The sequence below is a fragment of the Gouania willdenowi genome, chromosome 6 (genome assembly GCF_900634775.1).
Source record: "Gouania willdenowi chromosome 6, fGouWil2.1, whole genome shotgun sequence".
NCBI classification, from domain to species: Eukaryota; Metazoa; Chordata; class Actinopteri; order Blenniiformes; family Gobiesocidae; genus Gouania; species Gouania willdenowi.
In genome coordinates, this window is record NC_041049.1 from 54660054 (window position 1) to 54670158 (window position 10105).

A 10105-nucleotide genomic window follows, 5' to 3' on the forward strand; every position below is an offset into this window, starting at 1 on the left:
GAAACAATAGGGCCTTTGCACCACTTCTGGTGCTCGAGCCCCTAATAATAATAATAATAATAATAATAAGAAAAATAATTATGGGAACAATAGGGCCTTCGCACCACATTTGGTGCTCGGGCCCTAATTAAACAGATGGAAGCAGGAATAAATTAACTCAATATGTGTGCCATGTATGGCTTTTACTTTGTATGTTTTCTAAAACTTAGAGAGAATTAACAATTTGATGGCACATCTCAGAGGTGGAGAAGACTAAACCAAACAGAATTAGCTCTGATGTCTGTGAGTGATGGATACCATCTGAAGTGGCTGTGGTTATAAAGTGTCTGAGGGAAGGCTGATGTCTGGGACATAACCTTGACACGACGCAGAGTCGAGAACAACTCGTCTGCCTTGCCTTGAAAAATTACCACAACCAGTTTGTTGTCCAGCCAGTAACTTTACAGCTACATTTACATAGAGTAATGTTTCAAATAAGAATAGTAAATTATCAAGACGACGCCACTGCTTTTAATGATCATAAGGCATTGGCCGAAGGGATGTATTAAATGTGAAAATTGCAGATCTTACATTAAGGGTTGTTAAAAAGCCCACATAGAATTTCTAAGTTTGCGGTCGGGGGGGTGCAGGAAGAGACACGAAGGCGACTGATTGGTTATTTCCATATTTCCATTCTGACCGAATTGCTGGGATTGGTCAGAGTTTTTACAGGATTCTAGCTGCTACAGATGACTGATTCTACTTAATTATTTATTCATTTATTTATCAGGGACAATACAGATAAAGAAGAAAATGTGTTGTAAATGGGGCTTCTAGCTCAGGCTAATTTTCAACCGTTGTCCCTGGCCAGGCTTTTACTGTAACAGAAAACACTTTAAAACAAGAAGTATAATTTACACAAATCAAAGAATAAAGACATTTAAAAGTAAGAGAAAAAAAGAGAAACAAAAGGAGATAAAAACTGAACCCCATTTGCACCCTTTCAGGGTCTCAGGGGTCTGCTGGTGCCTAACTCCAGCTTTCTCCAGGTGCTTGGTGGGGGTTCAGTCCATCACAAGGCAAACACACAGAGACTGACAACCACTCACAATCGCAGTCACTCCTACAGGCAATCTAGAGACTTCAATCAACCTAACAGTCAAGTTTTTGGATTGAGGGAAGAAGTCGGAGTACCCAGAGGAATCCCACGCAAGCATAAGAGCAGTGGTTGCACAACAGTTAAGAAAGCTTGTAATCTTTGGGTCACTGGTTCAAATCCAACCAGGGTCATCACTGTGGGAAGTTGAGCTTTTATTTTTGGTACTACTGGTGAATTTGCATATTAGTTAAATATTTAGCTTCACCTGTGACATTTAGATTTAACATTGTCATTATATTTTTACACTAAAATAAATTTCACAAATACTACTGTAAATCTTGTCAAAAGTAACAAAAAAAAATGCTAAATGCTAAATGCTAAATGTTGCAAAAAGTTGCTGTTTATTTTGTGCAGCTTTGCAATCGGCGCCCCATTAGTGTGAATCCTCGGACTTGACATTTCCACATTAGTTTCCAAATCAACAATAAACAACAAGAAACAACCTGCAGTAAAACTAGATTTAGGAATTACTTCCAGGTTGATTAATTTAAATTAAGAATATTCTACAAGAAAAGTTCAGGGTTACAATGGGAACAAACTGGTAAAGATCAAAGGAAAATGTGTTCCCTTTTTTGTCAGAACTGGGAAGTATAGCAATGCATATAAGTAACTCAAATTCAAGGAAGTCTAAATGTATTGTACCAATTTTCTTTTTTCTTCTTAATGTCAAATAAAAGTTTCCCTAACAGATGTGAATGCTCCCAGCAAGATAGCAATCAGAGAATAATAAGATCTATATATAAAATTAGTCCATTTGATGTAATAAAATGTATCCAATACTGCGACCAAATTGGTCTAAGCTGAAGTGAGTCAGAGAAAAACCACATAAGCCACAGAAAAAGGTGCAGGTATATTGGCTTCACTTGTAAAGAGATAATGTCATTTGTTACCTTTTGGGCCTCAGAGCGGAGAAGAAAACTGTTATTTCTCATTTCATCAAATCTTTATTACGGTCAGTTCACTGGAGAGCAGAAAAATACAAACCCACACTCAATTATTTCAACACACCACACATACTGTATGTATCTACACATTAAAGGTCCCATATCATACATTTTTCACCCATCTCCATTTGTTCTAAAAACCCCCAAAACATAGTATTTGAGGTTTATTTTCCCAAACTTGCCCGTTTTCCAGAGTTTTAGCCCTCTACAAAGTGACTTTCTGACCAACAAGTCATGTTTGCTGCCTGCTTATGCATTATCATAAGTGGGCGTGTATATACACTAACTTGCCTGCATGACTTGCCCTGAGGCAGATCAGTGATGACTAAAGCAATTTTCTCTTGCCATCCACACACTGTTGTTCTTGTTTTTATCCAAAAAACAGCACATTACTGTAAAACACATGGATATTTAAGCGGCTATTGTGTGAGTCCGTCTCCGTGCTGTGTTCATCCAGCAGCAGCAGTAGCTTCAAACAATCACCGGAGTTTTAAGCTGCTAATTCACTTTTTTCTCCTCATCATCATCATTAAATACAGGAATAGTGCATTTAAAGTGATATTCATTAGTTTATCACCTCAACCGCTGCGTCGCATTGGGTCACAAACACGTCAGAACAAGTCATAGGCGATACAGGCGCGGCACCGGCAACAGGCACTTCCTGGAGGGGGCGGTTCATAATTCTAGTGATGTCACTAGAATTTGAACCGCTCGTTTTTCAGAAGAGGACAAAGAAGCAGCTAAGAGAGCAGGATTATTGAGAATTTTTCAGAGATACTGGAAGGAAGCCCAATAATACTTTGAGGGTGTTTTCGATAAGGAATTAACATTGTAACAAGGTTAAAAGCTCAAAAAAGTTGATTTGCATGATATACAGTAGGACCTTTAAAGGTAGGGTAGGTAATTTTCTCCAGATACACTTTTTAAGTTTTTGGTTGAAATTTTCTCAATGTCCTGACAGAAATTAAGATCTTATGTGCTCTGAAAAAGGAATGAAGAAAATCTGTCATCTGTAGCAGCTGCAAACCTGTAAAAACTGCGACCCATGAAAAAAGACAGGTTTTTTATTATTAACCAATCTCCCGGCTCGTTCTCGACCCCTCGCGTGCACAAGCCCACACTCAAAGCGCATCACCAGTGACAGAGTTAAAACTGAGTTTTTGGTGCTTGTGTTTTTGGTGCATGTGTATGTTAGTCAGGGACGCAAGCTTGAGAGGAAGCACAGATGGGGGGGGGGGGGGGGGGGGCAGTAAAGGCGGAGCCCTCGGAGGATACTACTACAAAATCATTGTAGCTTTCAAAAATTGTTGGTGTGATGATTTGCATCTCAAGAGCTCAAATGAAATAACAAAAACAAAACAAATCAGACAGCAAGTAATGAGGGTTTATTTATATCCAGGCCAGTAAAAAGGTGAGGGTCCCCAAGAGGAGGCAAAAATGTAGGACAAAAACTAGATCAAGGTTCCAGAAAATAAAGACCTTTAGATTATGAAAATAACCCTAACCAGCTTTCAGACTGACTCATCTTATGAAACATTGGGATGGATAAAAAAAAAAAAAAAAACAGGAATGGATAAAACACATTAGAGTGCAGCTTCATTCACATGGGTGCATTCAACACCAAATCACAGGAATGCTGCAGTGAGTTTAATATGGTCTGCAAAAAGAAGCTTGAAGTGTTATTCCACTTACCAAGAAACGTCAGGTCAGGTCAGGTCACACAGAAGGAAATGTAACTCTATATGCTTTAACTGAGACAAATTATACATTTTAGATTGATTTCATGTCATATTCTTTTCAATTTTATCATTCGGCAACTTTGTTTTACTTCATTAATCAATTGAACCCCTAGCAAAGGGCAAATTGTGCAAGAGGCTATAGATATCATTGCACATCACATGGCTTTTGCTTGTATGGGAGTTAAATGCTGTATTATATAGTACTGTACTCTTTACTGTACAATCCCTGTTTTCGAAATATTTAAAAATAGAGTTTTGGTCATTTCTAAAGAATAATTATAAGACATGTAGAGTATCTCGCGATGCTGACACATTCCATAAAATATGACAGTGTGTGATATGTCTGCACTCCCATCAGGCTTGTGTTGCCGAGGGGTAAAACACTTCTTTTTCACACCTGAAACTGGGTTATAGCCCAAGAGGTCTAAAAATGGCAAGAACAAGTAAAAAAACAGAAGCATAACCGTCGTTTTTTTAAATTAATTATCACAATTATTAACTCAAACTGAAATATCACTCCTGTTGTTGGATACACTAACAAAAACAGAAATAAAATAGGCACGCTGTACATAACAGTAAACTTGTTTGCTGTCCATCGCATACACAGGCAAGTATAGTTAGCATCATAGTTAGCTATGATTCCACAGCCCGAGATTCAGTCCCTACTGGAAAAATACAACAGTAGGGATGCTAAACTTCATCGCATAACCTGTCCTCCAACGCAGGCAAGAGGCACAATGGTTGCTATTTATACCTGATGCAGCGCTACTGATTAGCTTGTAAGCATCCAGCAGCCACTGATATGATTAAGGCCCGTGAGCAAGGCACCCAAGGCACACTATACATCCTCATAAACACCCCAATATCTTCATAAACACTGGATCTAAAATAATAATGCAGGTAAAAATCTGATGCAGCAACGTTGTACACAGGGCAATTTCTGTAACGTTGACTGAATACATGAATGCTCAAACACCCAAACTCTTGTAAGCCCTCAGAGTTCTTTGTATAAACATGTCCCTCAATAGAACACGATAAAGTCTTTACACAGTAAATTTCCGGATGTCGTGAATTTCCTGGTTGTGTATTCAACAGAGGTGCTACAAAGAGTACTGATATGTCCTACTCAAGTAGAAGTAATGTTACTCGATTGAAAATGTACTCAAGTACGACTGAGTCATACGTAATATACTTAAGTAGAAGTAAAAAGTAGCTCTATTAAAAAGTACTCAAAGTAAAAGTTACGAGTTACTTTCACCCCCCACATTTATTTTTGGTAATAAATCTTGCCACGGTTCCCTTGCATACAGTAAACATCTCTTGTATAAATTTAAAAAGGAAGAGACCAAATCTTACACAATTGGAACTTAATTTATTTTCCACAAAGGCATCTGCATAAAATAAATGTATATATTTTTAAATAACACCAATGAATTCAATGCAAAAAAAAAAATGATCAGGCTCTAAGTATAGCTTCAATGCTGCTTTGTAGTTTCACAATGTTGCTTTTAAAACCAAAAATAATAATTTACTTACTAACGGTTGGGTGTAGAAATGCAACAATTTACTTTACTTCTTTTAAAACGTACTTAAGTACAAGTAAAATTACTGATTTACAAATACACTCAAAATACTACAAGTACCCATAAAAGCAAATCAGTTACATAATGTGAGTACCTCTGGTATTCAAGGTTACTGGTTTACTGTGGTTTTACTGACCCAACCACCAAGCCAAACCTTTCTCCTCCGTGGCTATTGTTTCCCCCCACCGCTCCGCCACGGATGCAGAATTGTGCCGTCTATCACGTCGATGTTGTAAAGATCCGATAGATTGCAAAACATCCAATACATATTGGATTAAGAATTACATATGAAAGTGGCCTTGGCTGAATTTCAAATAAAAACTAAAAAATCTAATTTGTGCTGTTCAAACTGTCTTGGATTGGATACAGGTCACACAGGGGCAAAAAAAACAACAGATTTTGGCTGCATTGGCTTGCAGTCCGAACGTAGCCTAACTCATTGGTTGCCATTGACGTACATATACGTGATTTCAAATCCAACCGTTCACTGTCATTGACGTATATGTACGTCAATTGTGTTTTTCAACGGGGGTGGCTAGGAGACACTGTGGCGGAGCTATCCCCCCAAAAAAAATTACTGATGAAAGTAGAGTCCATTCTTTCAGGATCTGGTTCCAGATTTTTTATAGTCATAGAACAAAATATTCTGTGGGTGTTAAAATTTTCAGTCAAAATGTTCAAAGAATGGCTGGCAGCCAATGAGTTAAGATAAGCGCAAAAATCAAAGTTGATAACATGTTCCACTTTGTCTTGTGGGTTTCCCCTTCATATGAAGTCTCTGGTGTCATTGAACACAAAGAAAGATAATTGACGTAAATGATTGACACCCTTGTTGCAGGTTGTTTCCACTGCTGAGATGAATTGATTCTGTGTGTATCTGTATGAGCTGTACAAATAGAGGATCATGGCTCTGGCTGATTGGTTTCCTACATCGAACTGAACGAATATACATTGGAAGCGAAGTGTTGATGGAAGCCTGTCAGAAAGCAAATGAATTTGAATTCATGATATTCCTGTGGGATAGTGCAGGGTGATGATATTCAGGTCTGTTCCACCACAGATACTGTCACCTCATCCACGATAGCAGCCGTCTCAGTCCAGCAAAAATCACTACCTGAAAAGCGATACAACAGTGTTTCTGACAAGAAATGACTGCCTTTTTTACACAGTTCCAATTGGTCAAATCAGCCAAAATTAATAAAAGAGTAAGTAACAATTTGCAATAATACAGCCTTGAACTAAATGAATCATTCACAATAGTTTTGTGGATGCACAAGTACTTTAATGCAGTTTTCCAGACATGGACAACCCAGTTCTCAAAACACTCTGCACTGACACTCACTACAAATATATGGTACTGTCAATCAAATTTAACAAGCTGTTGATGGCGCCAGGCAATATTGAGTGAGCTGAGAGGATGGAGAGAGGATGGTATGAGGTTGGGCCGCCAGTGTTGACGGCTGCCCTCTGAACAAGACAAGAAAGAGTGGAAAAAAAGACGATTTTATTCAAAAGACTGGACCAAGATAAAGTAACTGCAAATCAAACAGTGTATAAGATTTGTTCATCTGCTGGTTATGGAGCCAAATGACTTCATATTGGTTCTAATTTTAACTTAAGTGGACCTATGTTATTTGATATAAATTACTTTAAACTTGTTAAACTTGTAATTTAAATTGATCAGAGCTGATAAAAACGTTGCTATGCTACAAAAAACAGCCCAAATTTCTGCTCCTGCCAGAAGTAGTAAATCCATGATTAAACCCACGAGTTCAATGTTTTGTTGTTAAAATGCTTCTTATTAAGGTCTTGAATGAATAATCTCACAATCAGAAAAAGCTTTATTTATCCCCGTGGAGTAAAGTTGGTTTAATAAGTAGGTAGTTTGAGTTTTTGGCATGAGAATAGATCTATGGGTTGTGAGTAAATCTAACCATAAATCTAAAATGCTCTAGGCATGAAAAAAGATAGACCAGCTGGATTCATGACAACTGAAGTGTATTGGTTTTTGGTTGTTTGTGGGTTTTGTGAAAAGCGAAAACCTGGTCTTTCCACAGCAGCTGTCATTTTCCTGGTATGGGTTTGACTCTTGTGTGGAATCTGGGTGTTCTCTCTGTACTAATGCGGTTTTCTTTAGGTATTAACTTCCTCCAACATTCAATTTATTGTATACAGTAGTCCCTTGTTTATCGCCGGGGTTACGTTCTAAAAATAACCCGCAATAGGCAAAATCCGTGAAGTAGTCAGCTTTATTTTTTACAATTATTATACATGTTTTAAGGCCGTAAAACCCCTCACCACACACTTTATACACTTTTCTCAGACATTAATTTACATTTCTCTCTTGCTTAAACACTCTCAAAGTTCAAACCTTCGTAGATTTTAAAACATAAACCTGTTTTCAAACATACAGCACATTGATGCAGAGAGTCTTTGTTGACGAAAACGTCGCATCAACACGAACACTGGTCTGTTCACCTACCTATTCAACCATAGAGTAGAAGCGGTGTGTGACCACCTGGAGCTGTATGATACGGCCTTTATAACCGGGACCGGACTAGGAAGGATTCAGCGTGGAAGAGAATCAGCGAGGAGGTGGTCGCAGATAGAAGTTATCTCTGTAGCACTGAGCTAGGATAGCATTAGCCGCTAATCATGCCGACTTTTTTCACTGATGGTTTATGTTTATGAGAGGAGAAAAAGGAGCGCTTCAGCAGGCAGGGAAACTCACCGAGTTGTATGTGTCGCTGGTGAGCGCAGCATAAGCCAATCAGGACGCAGAACACAATGCGAGTTCATACGCTGGAAGAAATGCATTCAAAATTGCACTGTAAAAAAAATCCGCGAAACACCGAGGCTGTGAAAGGTGAACCACGTTATAGCGAGGGACTCCTGTACTATTGTTATTATTATGACAACGATGATGATTATCGTTCATATGTTTGTGTGAATGTGCATATCTGTTCTTTTACAGCTTCTAACCTAATTGATAGTGTGGTGCTCTTGACCTGTCTTTGTCTTGAGACCACATTTTGAAGGTCTTGGTCTTGTCTTGAACTGGCCAGACTGGGATTTCCATCAAGACCAGTCGAGACCAACACTAATCTGCTATTCTTTAACTTTATTAATTTGATAATAAGGTGAAACACTTGTTCGTGATTAAATCATAATTTAGCATTAGCTCACTACCTCCTTGGAAATCTTTTGGATGATGCCCCAGCTTTTGCCAAAACTAGGACATCAGTCCATCTTATTTCTAGTCAGAAATACCTCTGAACACTTACTTTAGGCCTCATTAACCTGACAAAAAAAATCTTATTTTCAGGTATTTAAAATAATTCTCGACTTATCAGTTGGTTTTAAATACTTACAAGGTTTTAATTTTTGCAAGAATTTAGTTGTTGTTTTTTTTTCCAGATGTTGTGTTACCTTGTTTTTGTCTGTCAAATGTATTTTTAAAAAAAAACAGAAATTAAAGACAGAACGCTCTTTAAAAGAGATCATTATGGTCTTGTTTTTGACTCCATCTCAACTCCCAAAAATATTGGTCTTGTCTTGGTCTTGGTGCATTCTGCTCTTGGGCAAGTTTTGGTCTCAGATAGTGTGGTCTTGGGTACAACACTACTAATCAAAAAGCAACTCGAGGCCAAGATATGTAGTTGTACATAACACAAAGCAGGTTATTTAGGCAGCAGAAGTAAAACATTCAGGTTGATGTCAACCAGGTTTGGAAAAAAAATGGAGAGCATCATGCTTAGTTATAGTATTTCTGGCTGAGAGGGAGATGGCCCTGGGTGTTGCTTTTCAAGTTGGGAGCCTAATCAATGGAACAAAAGAATATCTATTTAAACCTCCAGCAAACAACATTTTCAATTTTTATTATGGTCAGCATACGAAACAAAAGACTTTGAAATTTCTGCATCTTAAAAAGAAAAATGATTGGGGAAAAAAAGCCAAAAGTTAAATTAAACTATTCAGCAAGAGAGATGTCCTCTAGTGTTAATTCTTTGTACTGTGGGTTTGTCTACACAGCTAAAAGTGGTGAGGAATTAACTCACAGGGAAGTGACAAGAATATATAAATTAAAACATAAGGCAGGATTCTATACATCTAAAAATGTGGTGCATATTTTCATTGAATTTATATTTACAATTAATAAATCTGGCCCAATACTTACAAGATCATAATCAATAATGTCTTGTAACTTCTGTATAAATGCTTGCATTTCGAGAATTATTGCGAGCATTATGACAAATATAAGCATAGAAGTTTCAAGGATGAATAGTACAGTCCCGTTACTTGCATTTTTGTCAGAGATTTATGTTGAAAATGGAGCTCAACACTGCAAAAACACCAAGCTAAGGAAAGATATCCAGCAAAGGCAACTTTTCACCCTCAAATAACACCAAACAAAACAAAATAATGGATGCTTTCATTTTTCTTTTAAGTCGATTTAATGCCATAGAAATCGTAAACCATGTTTCTAGGGATACAAAGCAAACTATTTGCTATTGCTAAAAGCAATAAATACATCTACAGTAGTTTATAAAAAGTTTTCTTTAGATCACTGACATATTTTACAAAGGCCGTTTTTCAACAGGAAAGAGGTGAAGACTGGCCTGTGTATCTTCCTCTTGTTGTTCTTGTTGTTGTGTACACTAGTTAAAATCACTACTCTTCTGTAATTCGTGAACAGATCGG